The 16,016-nt window shown below is 44.2% G+C and overlaps 1 protein-coding gene across 1 annotated transcript in view; it reads right to left on the reverse strand.

Moving 5' to 3' along the window:
• The window catches only part of RAB27B (RAB27B, member RAS oncogene family), a 338,507-nt gene extending 328,333 nt beyond the window's left edge, over positions 1-10,174 (reverse strand). The window contains exon 1 of the mRNA XM_089690090.1: positions 9,924-10,174. The gene's annotated coding sequence lies outside the window, so the exon portion shown is untranslated. The remainder of the gene's footprint in view (positions 1-9,923) is intronic.
• Positions 10,175-16,016: the final 5,842 nt, after the last annotated feature.

Consider the following 16,016-nt stretch of genomic DNA (forward strand, 5'->3'; position numbering starts at 1 on the left):
GACCGGTTCACTCTAGAAACGCAGTCCAGATGTGTTCCGGATGTGTTTTTGCATGTACGTTTTGATACGTTTTTGGCGTGTTCCAGTGCGTTTTTTTGCATTCCAGTTCATTTTTTCCCCTCTCTTTTTCTTCAATTTAAATAGGGACATGTGCGTTTTTGGAGCATTTTGGTGCATTTTTGCATGTGCGTTTTGATGCATTTTTTGGCGTGCTCCAGAGCGTTTTTTATGCATTCCAGTTCATTTTTTCCCCCTCTCTTTTTCTTAAATTTAAATAGCTACATGTGCGTTTTGGTGCATTTTTGCATGTGCGTATTGATGCGTTTTTGGCATGTTCCAGTGCGTTTTTTTATGCATTCCAGTTCATTTTTCCCCCTCTCTTTTTCTTCAATTTACATAGGGACATGTGCGATGTTGGTGCATTTTTGCATGTGCGTTTTGATGCGTTTTTGGTTTGTTCCAGTGCGTTTTTTATGCATTCCAGTTCATTTTTTCCCCCTCTCTTTTTTTCAATTTAAATAGGGACATGTGCGTTTTGGTGTGTTTTGGTGCATTTTTTATGCGTTTTACCGTGTACCAGTACAGTAAAATGCAGACTGTTCTACTTTTTTTTTTTTCTGCAACTGGAAAACACACTGGAACTGCAAGCACTGATGTGAACTATGACATTGACAACCATATCACCTACTTTCTGTGCGTTTTGGATGCTGAAAAAAAGCAACAGAAACGCATGTCGTGTGAACTGGCCCTTAATGTGCTTTCTTGTAACGGGCCGCCTGTACAATCACTGAGACGTTTCTGAAGCTACAACAAAGACTGGAAGCGGAGAGATGGTTGTTGGAGCAGAAATGGAGTTTCATATATCAGAAGGGAGGCATGCATGCGTCTTCTAGCATCGCACAATTGCAGAGAAGGGCGCAGCGAGAAGACGGAGATCTGCCGCTCAGACTTTGCACACAATCCTGCCGTAATCCACAGGAAAGAGCCATTTACAAATAAACTGATTATAAACCCCTGGAAGCCGCATGTAATAATTACCCGTATTATCCAGAGCCGAGGCCGTGTGCTGACGATCGCACGACGGAAAGGTCAACCTCTATATATTAAGTGAAGCAGAAAGAACGCCTGAAGAATCGATCTGCTGTCTTTAAAGGGGAACACCAGCCCAAAAATAAAAGAGAATACGGCCTTTTTAAACCCTTTAATGGCTGCTGCCTATTTCTAAAATGTGTTTGTCCTAAACCTTGGCTAGGCTTGCCTGGGGCATCCCTGCAGTGGCAGAGCCAAGCCCATGGATTGAACGACGGAAGGCTCCAGTTCACACTGCTGTGACTTATCTTGCGATACATAAAGGCGCATGACAAGTCAAAAACGCATTCATTTCAATGGGTTCCGTTGTAATCCATGCGACTCAAGTCGCAGCAGCAACAAAAGAAAAGCTCCTACACTGCTTTTTCTGCGACTTGAGTGCCATAGGCTGCAAGGTTAAATCACAAAAGTCGCAAGCAAGTTGCTGGACTTTGGGGCCGCAGCAGTGTGAACGGAGCCTATGGCGCCATTCTCATTAGTGAGACCCCAAAGTCGTGCGATTTCCAACGCAACTTTGATGCGACTTGTGTGTGAATTTTATCTGACTTTACATTCACTGGATTAAAGTCGCATCACAAGTCAAACCAAAGTAGTGCAGGAACTGCTGTCAAGTCGATGCGACTTGAAGTCGCACAGATTTGATTGGTACTCATTGGGAAACATGGGAGGCGGCTTGTCACGCTACTTTGGATCCCAAAGTCGCACGGCAAGTTGCACAAGTGTGAATGGACTCTTAACTGTGCTTCTGTACTAGGCCCATCTCTCCTTCATGAGATCCTCACTCACAGGAGACCCAGCATTGGCTATATATAGCCTTCATGTGTCTATGATGGCGTCCCAGATCTCAAACGAACTCAGTACCCAACCAGACACAGGCTCTCCCAAGATGGCACCCGGAAGCCATGGCAGAGGACATACTGGTGTCATGCCTGCCTCCCTCCTCAGATAGGGAAGGGGAAGTGAACTTTGCTGGCCAAAACAATTCCAGGTATGAATAAAAGACAGGTATGGGCATCTAGTGGTGAAAAGGGACAATTATATCTAGTGGTGAGAAGCGGGAACTGCATCTAGTGGTGAGAAGTGGGAAGTGCATCTAGTGGTGAGAAGTGGGAAGTGCATCTAGTGGTGAAAAGCGAGATCTACATCTAGTGGTGAAAAGGGATATTACATCTAGTGGTGAAAAGGGATATTACATCTAGTGGTGAGAAGCAGGAACTGCATTTAGGTGTCCGTTTATGACACAGATTAGCTGCGATTCAGAGGATCTCAGCTATTCTCTGGTCATTCACAGTTTATGGCACCCAGGAGATCAGCAGAGAACATGTTCAGCCCTTCACTGGAGATCTGTGTTCTCCCTCCAGATTCTCCAGCCCAGAGCTGGAGAATTGGAGGAACCGCAAACTAAGCAGCGATAATTTACCTCTGCTTAGTAAACTGTTTTTTTACTGTAATCTCGCGAGATTATAGTAAAATCAGCCATTTTCCAGCGTTTGGAGACCGTTCTCCCTTCGTTTGGAGAACTGATCTACACCGCTTCATAAACGGCATTCACAGGAGAACTGTGTTCTCCGAGAATTCCGGAGAACTGAACATTTATTGCTGGTTCATAAACGGACACCTAAGTGGTGAGAAGTGGGAACTACAACTAGTGGTGAAAAGCGAGATCTACATCTAGTGGTGAAAAGCAGGAACTACAACTAGTGGTGTAAATCAGGAACTACAACTAGTGGTGTAAAACAGGACCTACAACTAGTGGTGTAAAACAGGACCTACAACTAGTGGTGTAAATCAGGAACTACAACTAGTGGTGTAAAGCAGGACCTACAACTAGTGGTGTAAATCAGGAACTACATCTAGTGGTGAAAAGCGAGATCTACAACTAGTGGTGTAAAGCAGGAACTACAACTAGTGGTGTAAATCAGGAACTACATCTAGTGGTGAAAAGCGAGATCTACAACTAGTGGTGTAAAGCAGGAACTACAACTAGTGGTGTAAATCAGGAACTACATCTAGTGGTGAAAAGGGATATTACATTTAGTGGTGAGAAGTGGGAACTACAACAAGTGGTGTAAAGCAGGAGCTACAACTAGTGGTGTAAAGCGAGATCTACATCTAGTGGTGAAAAGCAGGAACTACAACTAGTGGTGTAAAGCGAGATCTACATCTAGTGGTGAAAAGCAGGGACTACAACTAGTGATGTAAAGCGAGATCTACATCTAGTGGTGAAAAGCAGGGACTACAACTAGTGGTGAAAAGCGAGATCTACATCTAGTGGTGAAAAGAGAGAATTACATGAGAAGCAAAAACTGCATGTCTAACACCCTGTTACAGGATATTTGCCTTGACTTTCACTTTAGAGTGGAACTTCAATCCGCAAATCTCTGCCTCCACACCCCCACCTCCTGCAATAATAATATTAACCTTTTTAATGGGGGTGCTATGTATTTTTTTTTCCGGCAGCCCCACCCCCTCACAGCCATTCTCATCTATGCAAGAATAGTGTGTCCTGTTCCTGCAGCCTCCTGGGATACCACATCACATATCCCAAGAGGCTGCAAGAGACAGATAGCTGGAGTGGGTCACTGGGGGCAAAGCCACCTGAAAGATGGCTTTACAGACCAAATCCAGTTAGAAAATGACCCATATGTATTTTTCCCAGTTTTAAAACAAGTTACTGTATCTTATCACTGAAACAATCAACATCCATTCACAAAATCCCAATCTCCTCCTGACACTACAGCTTCCATACTATCAATAAGTCTTCAGTAATAATGATAATAATAAAAAGTAAACATCTCCAACATGGGATGACTCAAACATACACCAGGTTTATCAAAGCTGAACCTATACCTTTGCAATGGATCCTCCCCATGCACAAGTTATCTGCTTTTTTGCCTAGATCAGTTGCCTCCAAACAGTGGCCCGGGGGCCGGATGTGGCCATTTGCTTGCTTTTATCTGGCTCTTGGAGCACTATTTCATCCACTGACACCAACAATGAGGCTTCATTTCCCCCACTGACACCAATGAAAGGGTGCAATTCCTGCAAATGACTCCAATGATGGGCACAATTCCTCCCAATGAGACCAACTAGGGGGCACAGTTCCACACAATAACACCAACAATGGGATCCAATAACACCAATGATGGGGCACAGTTACTCCCAATGACACCAATGATGGGGCACAATTCCTCCCAATGACACCAACTATGGGACACAGTTCCACCCAATAACACCAACAATGGGGCCCAATAACACCAATGATGGGGCACAATTACTCCCAATGACGCTAATGATGGGGCACAATTCCTCTCAATGACACCAAAGATGGCGCATTGTTTACTCCCACTGATGCTGGGACATTTGCTACTCTCAATGTGCACAGTTCGGCCCTCCTAAAGTCTAAAGGACAGTAAACTGGCTCTTTGTTTAGAAAGTCTGGAGACCCCTGGCCTAGATGATGATAAATAAGGGGATTTACTTACATTATTCCTCGCTCCTCCCAGGTAGCTGGTGCTCTCCATTGTTCAGTGCCCTGGAACGTGAACAGGTCCTTGCCGTCCAACTCTACAATGCAGGATTGCTGGTCCTGCATTTTACAGGGTGACGTCAGACAGTTGCAACGGTTTAGGCAGTGAATGGAAGAGGCTTCGGGGCACCGTTAGGAGAAAGGAAAGAAGCCCTCAAGAATGAGGAATAAGGTAAGTAAATCCCCTTATTCATCATCCTCTAGGCCAGGGGTCTCCAAACTTTCTAAACAAGGGGCCAGTTTACTGTAGCTCAGACGTTAAAGGGGGCAGATTGTGGCTAGTGGTTGTGGTAATTGTGGTAGAAAATATCCTGGCATTAGTGGGAGTAAACAGTGCCCATCATTGGTGTCAGTGCAAGGAATAGTGCCCCATCATTGGTGTCAGTGCAAGGAATAGTGCCCCATCATTGGTGTCAGTAAGAGGAATAGTGCCCCATCATTTGTGTCAGTGGAAGGAATAGGGCCCCATCATTGGTGTCAGTGGGAGGAATAGTGCCCCATCATTGGTATCAGTGGAAGGAATAGTGTCCTATCATTGGTATTAGTGCAAGGAATAGTGCCCCATCATTGGTATTAGTGGAAGGAATAGTGTCCTATCATTGGTATTAGTGCAAGGAATAGTGCCCCATCATTGGTGTCAGTTTGAATGAATGGTGTCCCATTACTGGTGTCAGTTAAAGGCATAGTGCCCCATCATTAGTGTCAGTGGGAGGAATAGTGCCCCATCATTGGTATCAGTGGGAGGAATAGTGCCCCATCATTGGTGTCAGTGGAAGGAATCGTCCCCCATCATTAGTGTCAATGCAAGGAATAGTGCCCCATCATTGGTATCAGTGGGAGGAATAGTGCCCCATCATAGGTGTCAGTGGGAGGAATAGTGCCCCATCATAGGTTTCAGTGGGAGGAATAGTGCCCCATAATTGGTGTCAATGTGAGGAATAGTGCCCCATCATTGGTGTCAATGCGAGGAATAGTGCCCCATCATTGGTGTCAGTGGGAGGAATAGTGCCCCATCATTGGTGTCAATGCAAGGAATAGTGCCCCATCATTGGTGTCAGTGGAAGGAATAGTGCCCCATCATTGGTGTCAGTGGGAGGAATAGTGTCCCATCATTGGTGTCAGTGCAAGGAATAGTGCCCCATCATTGGTGTCAGTGAAAGGAATAGTGCCCCATCATTGGTGTCAGTGGGAGGAATAGTGCCCCATCATTGGTGTCAGTGCGAGGAATAGTGCCCCATCATTGGTGTCAGTGCGAGGAATAGTGCCCCATCATTGGTGTCAGTGCGATAAATAGTGCCCCATCTAGGGTGTCCACCTTATCCTTTTAAAACTGAACAAATATTACTTACACAGGTTCTGAGGCTAATTTAATGCAGACAAGGCACTAAGTGAGTTTAATTACCCCCTTAATTAACCCCAGAACATGTGTAATAAATATGTGCTAGGTTTTAAAGGGATGAGGTGGCAACCTTACCCCATCATTGGTGTCAGTGGGAGGAATAGTACCCCATCATTGGTGTCATTGGAAGGAATAGTGCCCCATCATTGGTGTCATTGGCAGGAATAGCGCCCCATCATTGGTGTCAGTGGGAGGAATAGTGCCCCATCATTGGTGTCAGTGGCAGGAATAGTGCCCCATCATTGGTATCAGTGGGAGGAATAGTGCCTTATCATCGGTGTCATTGGAAGGAATAGTGCCCCATCATTGGTGTCAGTGGGAGGAATAGTGCCCCATCATTGGTGTCATTGGAAGGAATAGTGTCCCATCATTGGTGTCATTGGAAGGAATAGCGCCCCATCATTGGTATTATTGGAAGTTATAGCACCCCATTATTGGTGTCAGTGGAAGGAATAGTGCCCCATCAATGGTGTCAGTGAAAGGAACCATTGCTCTGCTGTTGGTGTCAGTGGGAAGAATAATGTCTGAACAGCCAGATAAAAGTAAGCAAAGGGCCACATCAGGCCCCCAGGGTGCAGTTTTGAGACCATTGCTCTAGACAAAGCAAGTAGTTACCCCTTGCAGTGGGGAGGGGAGACCACTAAAGTGTAACATTTTTTTCCCAGGAGTTCAGCGTTAAAAGACAGTAAAGGTATCAGTCCCCAGCGTCCAATCACAATTCAGTCAAACGTTGGCAGACAATAAAAGGCAACTCCTAATTGGCTGCGGGATCTCTCCTTCCGTGCGCAGTATCATTTTTCTAAGATCTATAGCAAAATCCTGCTCTGGTTTGCAAATAAATAGAAAAGAAAAACTCAATGAACCGGAGGAGACTGGATAGGGTCACCCCCCCCCCCCGGGCAGGATACACTGGTGGAACCTGTAGCTCCTCAACGTATGAGCATCAGGGAAAGCTGAGACTTGTAGTTCCTCCATTACTGGGGGAGTGTGGATTGGTGTCAAACTGGTGGCCCTCTAGCTGCTGCCAAACTACCCAAGTTTGACAGTTACAAGCATGACTCCCAAAGGCAGACGCATGATGGGACTTGTAGTTTCACAACAGCTGGAGGGCCGCCAGTTTGACACCCCTATGGCCGGGCTTCCCCGTTCCTCAATGCGAAGCACATAGATGGGTGTAGGGAAAGAGGCAGGGGCGGACTGACAGCTCATGGGGCCCCCGGGCAATAGGGAATCATGGGGCCCCTGTGTCCTTGCCCAAACTCAAAGCACACCCAAAAATAGTCTATAAAAAGGTACCGGGGCATCTCATGGAGCCCCCTACTGACCCCGGGCCCTCGGGCAGTGCCCGAGTGCTTGAATGGTCAGTCTGCCCCTGGAGAGAGGTGATCTGTAGGGGGTTCTCCTGCCCCATGTGATAAAACTTTCTCGATGAAGACCGCCTGATTAATGAATATATTTATATACAGCGGGAAAAGACAACGCTCCTGTATAAAATGCAGTAACCCATAGCAACTAAGCATTTTTCAGATGTCTGAAGTCCCAGACGTCTTCTGGTTGGTTGCTATGGGTTACTATACTTACAGATCAGTGCTGCTCCTTACCTTCAATTTTTGGCAACCCCTAGCAACCAAACTGATTTCAGATGTCTGTAGCCCTGGATGACGTCTCACTGATTGTTATGGGCTAATGTACTTATGTGTCAGTTCTGCTCCTTGCCTTTTTTTGGTAATCCATAGCAACCAAACTGATTATAGTTGACTTGGTTGCTATGGGTTACTGTGATCATGTAGTGGTGCTTCTCCATGCTTTCAGTTTTTATCAGCCTCTAGCAACCAAGCATATTTTAGATGTCTGTAGCCCTAGATGACGTCTGGCTGATTGTTATGGGCTAATGTACTTACGTATCAGTTCTGCTTTTTGCCTTTTTTCGGTAACCCATAGCAACCAAACTGATTTTAGTTGCTTGGTTGTAATCATGTAGTGGTGCTTCTCCATGCCTTCAGTTTTTAGTAGCCCATAGCAACCAAATAGCTTTTAGATGGCTCCAGTCTTGTTGCTATGGGTTACTGAATTTATGTGTTGGTTCTCCTCCTTGCTCCTAAAATTGCTGTACAGTGCAGTTACCCTTAGCAACCAAACTGATTTCAGGTGTCTGTAGCTCCAAATGATGTCTGGTTGGTTGTTATGGGTTACTGCATTTATGCTGCTCCTAAACCAAAGGCAATCAAGCTGATCTTCAATGTCTGCGATCCTCAAGGCTCCAGGATGGTCGCTATGGGTTGCTGTACTTACATATTGGTGCTGCTCCTTGCCTGGAGTTTTTAACAATTAGCAACCAAGTAGATTCATAGATCAGTAGCCTCATATCACATCGCTTGTTGCTATGGGTTACTGTACCTATGTATCAGTGCTATTGGTAACCTATAACAACCGAGCAGATTTCAGATATCTGTAGCCCCAGATGACGCCTAGTTGGTTGCTATGGGTTACTGTAGATACGTATTGATGCTGCTCCTTGCCTTGAGCTCTTGGTATCCCATAGCAACCAAGCAGTGTTTCTATATTTGTAGCCCCACATGACATCTGGCTGGTTGTTATGGGTTACTAAACATACGTATCAGTGCTGCTCCATTCCTCGAGTTTTTAGTCACCCATAGCAACCAATCAGGTTTTAGATGACTGTAGTCCTGAAGACTCCAGGTTGCTTGCTACGGTTTACTGAACATACATATCAGTGCTTCCCCTTGCCTTGTGTTTTTGTTAACCCATAGCAACCAAGCAAATTCTGAGTTGACACTAGTCCCAAATGACTCCAGGCCAGTTGCTATGGGTTACTGCACTTATGTATCGGTGCTACTCCTTGCCTTGAATTTTTAGTAACCCATAGCAACCAGGCAAATTCTGAGTTGACATTAGTCCCAAATGACACCAGGCTGGTTGCTATGGGTTACTGTACTTATGTATCGGTGCTACTCCTTGCCTTGAATTTTTAGTAACCCATAGCAACCAGGCAAATTCTGAGTTGACACTAGTCCCAAATGACACCAGGCTGGTTGCTATGGGTTACTGTACTTATGTATCAGTGCTACTTCTTGCCTTGAATTTTTAGTAACCCATAGCAACCAAGCAAATTCTGAGTTGACACTAGTCCCAAATGACACCAGGCTGGTTGCTATGGGTTACTGTACTTATGTATCAGTGCTACTCCTTGCCTTGAAATTTTAGTAACCCATAGCAACCAAGCAGATTTCAGATGTAAGTAGCCTCAGGTGACGTCTAGCTGGTTGCTATGGGTTACTTCATTTCTGTATTGATGCTGCGCCTTGCTTTATGTTTTTAGTCCGGCTGATTGTTATGGTTTACATGGCACTGGTTACATTTACGGGTTGCTTTTGTTGTTTGCGGTAACCCATAGCAACCCTCACTTTTCAGCGCTCAGCCTGCCGATGGAAGGCAAATGTTGCGAGTTATTGAACATTCCAGGTATAGGGTCATTCACTAAACCGATGGACTGAGTAACGCCAGCGTGCTCCACCAGTTACTCCTAGTAACCGTCTTCCGCTCCAAAGATCTGGATGGTCTCTGGACAAATCTGAGCGTACCCTGCAACTCCATCAATCCTGGAAAACTTCAGAGCGCCGTCACAGAGCGCCGTCGCAGGGCGCCGCCACAGTGCGCCGCCACAAATCCAACAGGCGGTCATCAACGCCACGTAGCACAGATCCGGGATCAGCGACGACAATATGGATACAGACCACCTGAACTTTGAAAGTAGTGCAAGTTTAAGGCCTGACGGCCAAACCCGGCCAGCCCCCCGTGTCACCACAAGGTGCCCCCGCAGCATGCAGACAGGGAGGGATCCCCCCGCTCAGGGATGCTGATTATAAATGAAATAAAATCACATACCTACGGCCTTGGCGTGCAGTGCTGGGAAGATGCTGTGTCTGCCTGATGGAGGGCTCAGCCCATTGCTTGCTTCAGAACACTGTTGCTTCCATCTCCTGGTCTGCGATGGGTGAAGGGAGACGCGGGGCGAGGAGCGAGGATGGATGGAAGGGGATGAGTGCGATGTAAGGTGCACACTGCTTACACAGACGTCTCCCCCCCAGATACAGCCGTCTCCTGGTCTCAGCCTGCCTGCAGCCTCACTGGGTCCTAACTCCTCCTCCCTCCTCCTCCTCTCTGATGCTGATGATGCTCTTCGCTCCTCCGGCTACATCACACTTCTTCCTTCCAGGAGATCGACGGCCTTTTATCTGCGCTCAGTCAGACGGCCGTACAATAAAAAAACGCAATTACGAGCATTCTTTATTTACGGATCTGAACGCAGCTGCATTGTTTTCAATGGAGACATTCTCACAGGTGCGCGAATATGCGCTCAGATCCGTAACGCAAAATCCACAAATCTGCGTCTGAGGACATGCGTATATACACATGGCAGGTACTGGGGGGGGGGGGACGACGATAGGTTTACGCATTTATTTACTGGTCATTCTTCTGCTAACAACAAACAAACATGCATAATAGGGTCAGTAAATGTTTTCTGCAAAATCCAAAAATCTGTGTCTGAGGACATGCGTATATACACGCATGACAGGTACTGGTGGAAAAAATAACAGGACAGGTTTACGCATTTATTTACTGGTTAATCCTGGTCCAAAAATACCCAAACACACATGCATAATAGGGTCAGAAAATGTTTTCCACAAAACTTAAAAATCTGCGTCTGAGGACATGCGTATATACACGCATGGCAGGTACTGGGGGGAAAAAAACAGGACAGGTTTGCGCATTTATTTACTAGTCATTCTTGTGCTAAAAACAAACAAACACGCATAATAGGTTCAGTAAATAGTTTCTGCAAAATCCAAAAATCTGTGTCTGAGGATATGCGTATATACACGCATGGCAGGTACTGGGGGGAAAAAACAGGACAGGTTTGCACATTTATTTACTGGTCATTCTTGTGCTAAAAACAAACAAACAAACATGCATAATAGGGTCAGTAAATGTTTTCTGCAAAATCCAAAAATCTGAGTCTGAGGACATGTGTATATACACGCATGGCAGGTACTGGGGGGAAAAAACAGGACAAGTTTACACATTTATTTACTAGTTATTCCTGGTCCAAAAAAAAAACCCAACCAAACATACATAATAGGGTCAGGAAACGTTTTCAGCAAAATCCAAAAATCTACGTTTGAGGACATGCGTATATACACGCATGGCAGCTACTGGAAAAAAAAACAGGACAGGTTTACGCATTTATTTACTAGTCATTCTTGTGCTAAAAACAAACAAACATGCATAATAGGTTCAGTAAATAGTTTCTGCAAAATCCAAAAATCTGTGTCTGAGGATATGCGTATATACACGCATGGCAGGTACTGGGGGGGAAAAACAGGACAGGTTTACACATTTATTTACTAGTTAATCCTGGTCCAAAAAAAAAAACCCAACCAAACATGCATAATAGGGTCAGGAAACGTTTTCAGCAAAATCCAAAAAGCTGCGTTTGAGGACATGCGTATATACACGCATGGCAGCTACTGGAAAAAAAAGCAGGACAGGTTTACGCATTTATTTACTGATCCTTCTCATGCTAAAAAAAACAAACATGCATAATAGGGTCAATAAATGTTGTCCAGAAAACCTAATAATCTGCATCTGAGGATGTGAGTATATATACGCATGGCAGGTACTAGGAAAAAAAAAAAGGTCAATTTTATGCATTTATTTACTGATCATTCTTCTGCTAAAAAAAACAAACAAACATGCATGATAGGGTCAGTAAATGTTTTCCACCCTTGTGATCCTAGCACTTGTAGGATTTTCTGTGAATTCAGGGAAAATGAAGAATTCCGTGTATTAACCATTTGCCACCCGCCCTATGGCCGAATGGCGGCCGGCAAATGTCATCAGCGTTCCGGGTGGACGCCATATGGCGTCCTCCCGCACATGCGCAGATTGCGCTCCTGCAGAGCTGCGCAGCGGCGCGATCTGTCACTGGCAGTGTACCTCGGACACGGCCGATGACAGATCTGAGTACCGACCCCGTTGCCGGTACCATGTGACCTGCTGTGACCAATCCCAGCAGGTCACATGACAGTTGTATACAATGGATGGCTTCATTCATGCCATCCATTGTATACTAGTGTCTAGCTGTGAATGGTCACAGCAGGTCACATGCACATGTCATGTGATTAGCTGTGGCCAAATCACAGCTAAGCACAAAAAAAAAACAAAAAACCTGAATGAATCGATGTCATTCAGGTAAATGCTTGCTTATAGCAAAGTAATTCTTTGCTATAAGCAAATTGTGTAAAAAAAAAAATACTGATCACTTCCCCAAAGTAGTACAATGTTACTATGGTAACATTGTACTACTTTGGTCATAGTGAAATATGAAAAACAAATCTTAAAAAAAAAAAAAAAAGTAATAAAAAAAAAAAATATATATATATATATATTTTTTATTTTTTTTTTCATACTGTCACCAGTCAGTGTCCCTGATCACTGCCATGCCAGTTATATGATGACGCTGTACTGCACTGGTGACAGTGTGTAAAAAAAAATAGTGAAACTAATTTTTTTTATTTATGACAAAAAAAATACAACTTCAAAAAACTCGCCATGCCTCTTATGAAGTACGTCGGACTGTCTACTCTACAAAAAGGGGTCATTTGGGGGATATCTGTACTGTTCTGACATTCTTGGACCTCAAGAAATTAGATTGGCTGTCAGTACTTCAGGATTGATCAATATTCAGATCTATACCATAGTTTGTGAACTCTATAACTTTCCTACAAACTAAATAATACATCCTAATTTGGGTTATTTTCACCAAAGACATGTAGCAGAATACATCTCGGCCTAAATTTATGAAGAACAATTATTTATTTGCAAACTTTATAACAGAAACAAAGAAAAACGTGTGTTTTTTTCAAAATTTTTGGTCTTTTTTTGTTAATTTAGCAAAAAATAAAAACCCCGGCGGTGATTAAATACCACCAAAAGAAAGCTCTAGTTGTGTGAAGAAAATGATAAAATTTTAGTTTGGGTACAGTGTTGTATGACCGCGCAATTGTCATTCAAAGTGTAAGAGCCCTGAAACCTGAAAACTGGCCTGGGCAGGAAGGTGTAACATTGCCCGGTATGGAAGTGGTTAAGGGCCGATTCACAGCATAGAAACGCAGTCCAGATGTGTTCCCAATGCGTTTCTGCATGCACATTTGTGACACGTTTTGATGCGTTTCAGTGCTTTTTTTGATGAGTTTTTAGTGTTTTCTGGGCCAGTTCACACCACATGCATCCATAGAAATACAGTCCAGATGCGTTTCCGCATACACATTTTTCACACGTTTTTGACAGACTGCTGCATTTTGTATGTTTTTCACGCATTCTGGTGCGTTTTTTGATGCGTTCCTGTTCATTTTTTCCCCTCTCATTTAAATAAGGACTTGTGCATTCCAGTGCATTTTGGTGCATTCTGTTGCATTTTTTGTGTTTTACCACGTTCCAGTACAGTTCTTAAAATGTTAGGAAAAATGCAGCCTGTTCTACTTTTTTTTTTTTTTTGCAACCGGAACGCACTGGAACTACAAGCACTGATGTGAACTCTGACACTGACAACCATTTCACCGACTTTCTGTGTGTTTTGGATGCAGAAAAAAAGCAACCAAAACACATGCAGTGTGAACTGGCCCTAAGTCTTTTGGGATCACAAATAATTGCAGGCTTTTTATTCTTTGCATACTTTATTTTTTCTTTTCCTCCCTATTCTTCTCATGGTGGCCATTTTTATTAATGGCAGATGAATTCATCTCCCTTTACTTCCTGGAACTTTGGGTCTGCCTCCTGCAGTCCAGTGCGTTTTTTTTGTGCATCAAAAACGCATTGATAGTAGGTTACATGATTTCCACTGGCACATTTCACACCGGTGCTGTCAGTTCCAGTGTGTTCCGGTTCCAGTTGCAGAATATAAAAAGTAGAATGTGCTGCATTTTTTCTGCACTGAACTGGAACGCAGCAAATGCACCAAAAATGCACCGGAACGCACCTAAACACACCGGAGCGCACATGTCCTTATTTATTTGTTCTGTATGCATGTTTTTGATGTGTTCAGGTGCGTTTTTGATGCGCTTTGATGTGTTTTTGATGCATTTCGGTTCATTTTGTTCCCTCTCTTCCTCTGAAGAGAGAGGGAACAAAATGAACCGAAATGCATCAAAAACGCACCTGAACACATCAAAAACATGCCTACAGAAATGGACCCAGAACATATCCGGACTGCGTTTCTATGGTGTGATCGTTCTATTCCAGTGCATTTTACCCCCTCTTTTTTTTCTTCACCTTAAAGGCCAGTTCACACCACATGCAGTGTGGTCTGCATGAAAAACGCATTGATAGTATGTGTTTAATGGCACAGTTCTCACCAGTGTGGTCAGTTCCAGTGCGCTCCAGTTCCAAAAAAAAAAAAAGTAGAACATGCTGCATTTGCTCTGCACTGAACTGTACTGGGATGCATTAAAACGTATCAAAAATGCACCAAAATTGCACCGGAACACACCTAAACACACCAAGAAACGCATCGGAATGCACGTGTTCTTATTTAATTTGAATAAAAAGTGGGAAAAAATGAACCAGGAGACATCAAAAACGCATCAAAAATGCACCAGAACGCATCAAAAACACATAAAAAATGCACCAGAACGCATCAAAAACGCATAAAAAATGCACCAGAACGCATCAAAAACACATAAAAAATGCACCAGAACGCATCAAAAACACATAAAAAATGCACCAGAATGCATTAAAAATGCATACAGAAACGCATCTGAAATGAATTCAGACTGCGTTTCTGTGGTGTGAACCAGCCCTAGGTCATAGTTCACACCAGTACCGTGCGTTCCAGTGCTTTTCAGCTCCAGAGAAAAGAGTACAACAGGCATAGTTCACACCAGTGTGGTCAGTTCCCAAAAAAAGTTCACACCAGTGTGGTCAGTTCCAGTGCGTTCCAGTTCCAAAAAAAAAAAAAAAGTAGCACATGCTGCATTTTCTCTGCACTGAACTGTACTGGGATGCATTAAAACGTATCAAAAATGCACCAAAATTGCACCGGAACACACCTAAACACACCAAGAAACGCATCAGACCGTACATGTTCTTATTTACGTTGAAGAAAAAGAGGGGAAAAAATGAACCAGAACACAAAAAAAACACATCAAAAATGCACCGGAATGCATCATAAACGCACCGCAACATGTCAAAAACATGTCAAGAATGCATCCAGACTGTGTTTCTGTGGTGTGAACCAGCCCTGAGTCATAGTTCACACCAGTTCCGTGCGTTCCAGTGCTTTCAGCTCCAGAGAAAAGAGTACAACAGGTTGCTTTTTTCCTGCACAGAACTGGATTGGAATGCGGTAAAAACAGGGGCGGACTGACCATTTGGAGACTCAGGCACTGCCTGAGGGCCCGGGGTCAGTAGAGGGCCCCATGAGATGTCCCTAGTACCTTTTTCATAGGCTTTTTTGAGTTTGGGCAAGGACACAGGGGCCCCATGATCCCCTATTGCCCGGGGGCCCCATGATCCCCTATTGCCCGGGGGCCCCATGAGTTGTCAGTCCACCCCTGGGTAAAAAGCATCACAAACGCAGCGAAATCGTACAGGAAAAAGAAGCTCTGAAATGCATCCAGAAACGCATCAAAAACACATTAGAAAAGTATCCTGAACAGATCTGGAGGCTTTTTTTGTGGTGTGAACTGGTCCTAAATAAGCACACGTGTGCATTTTTGGTGCATTTAGATGCATTTTTGATGCGTTTTTACTGTGTTACCAATACAGTTCAGTTCAGAAAAAATGCAGCATGTTCTACTTTTTTCTGGAACGCACTGGAACTGACCGCACTGGTGTGAACTATGCCATTGGAAACCATAAAACCTACTATCTGTGTTTTTGATGCAGAAGAAAGACGTACCAGGCTGCTTGTGGTGTGAA

This window comes from Staurois parvus, unplaced genomic scaffold (genome assembly GCF_062004578.1).
Source record: "Staurois parvus isolate SC_StPar_1 unplaced genomic scaffold, SC_StPar_1.0 ptg000513l, whole genome shotgun sequence".
NCBI classification, from domain to species: Eukaryota; Metazoa; Chordata; class Amphibia; order Anura; family Ranidae; genus Staurois; species Staurois parvus.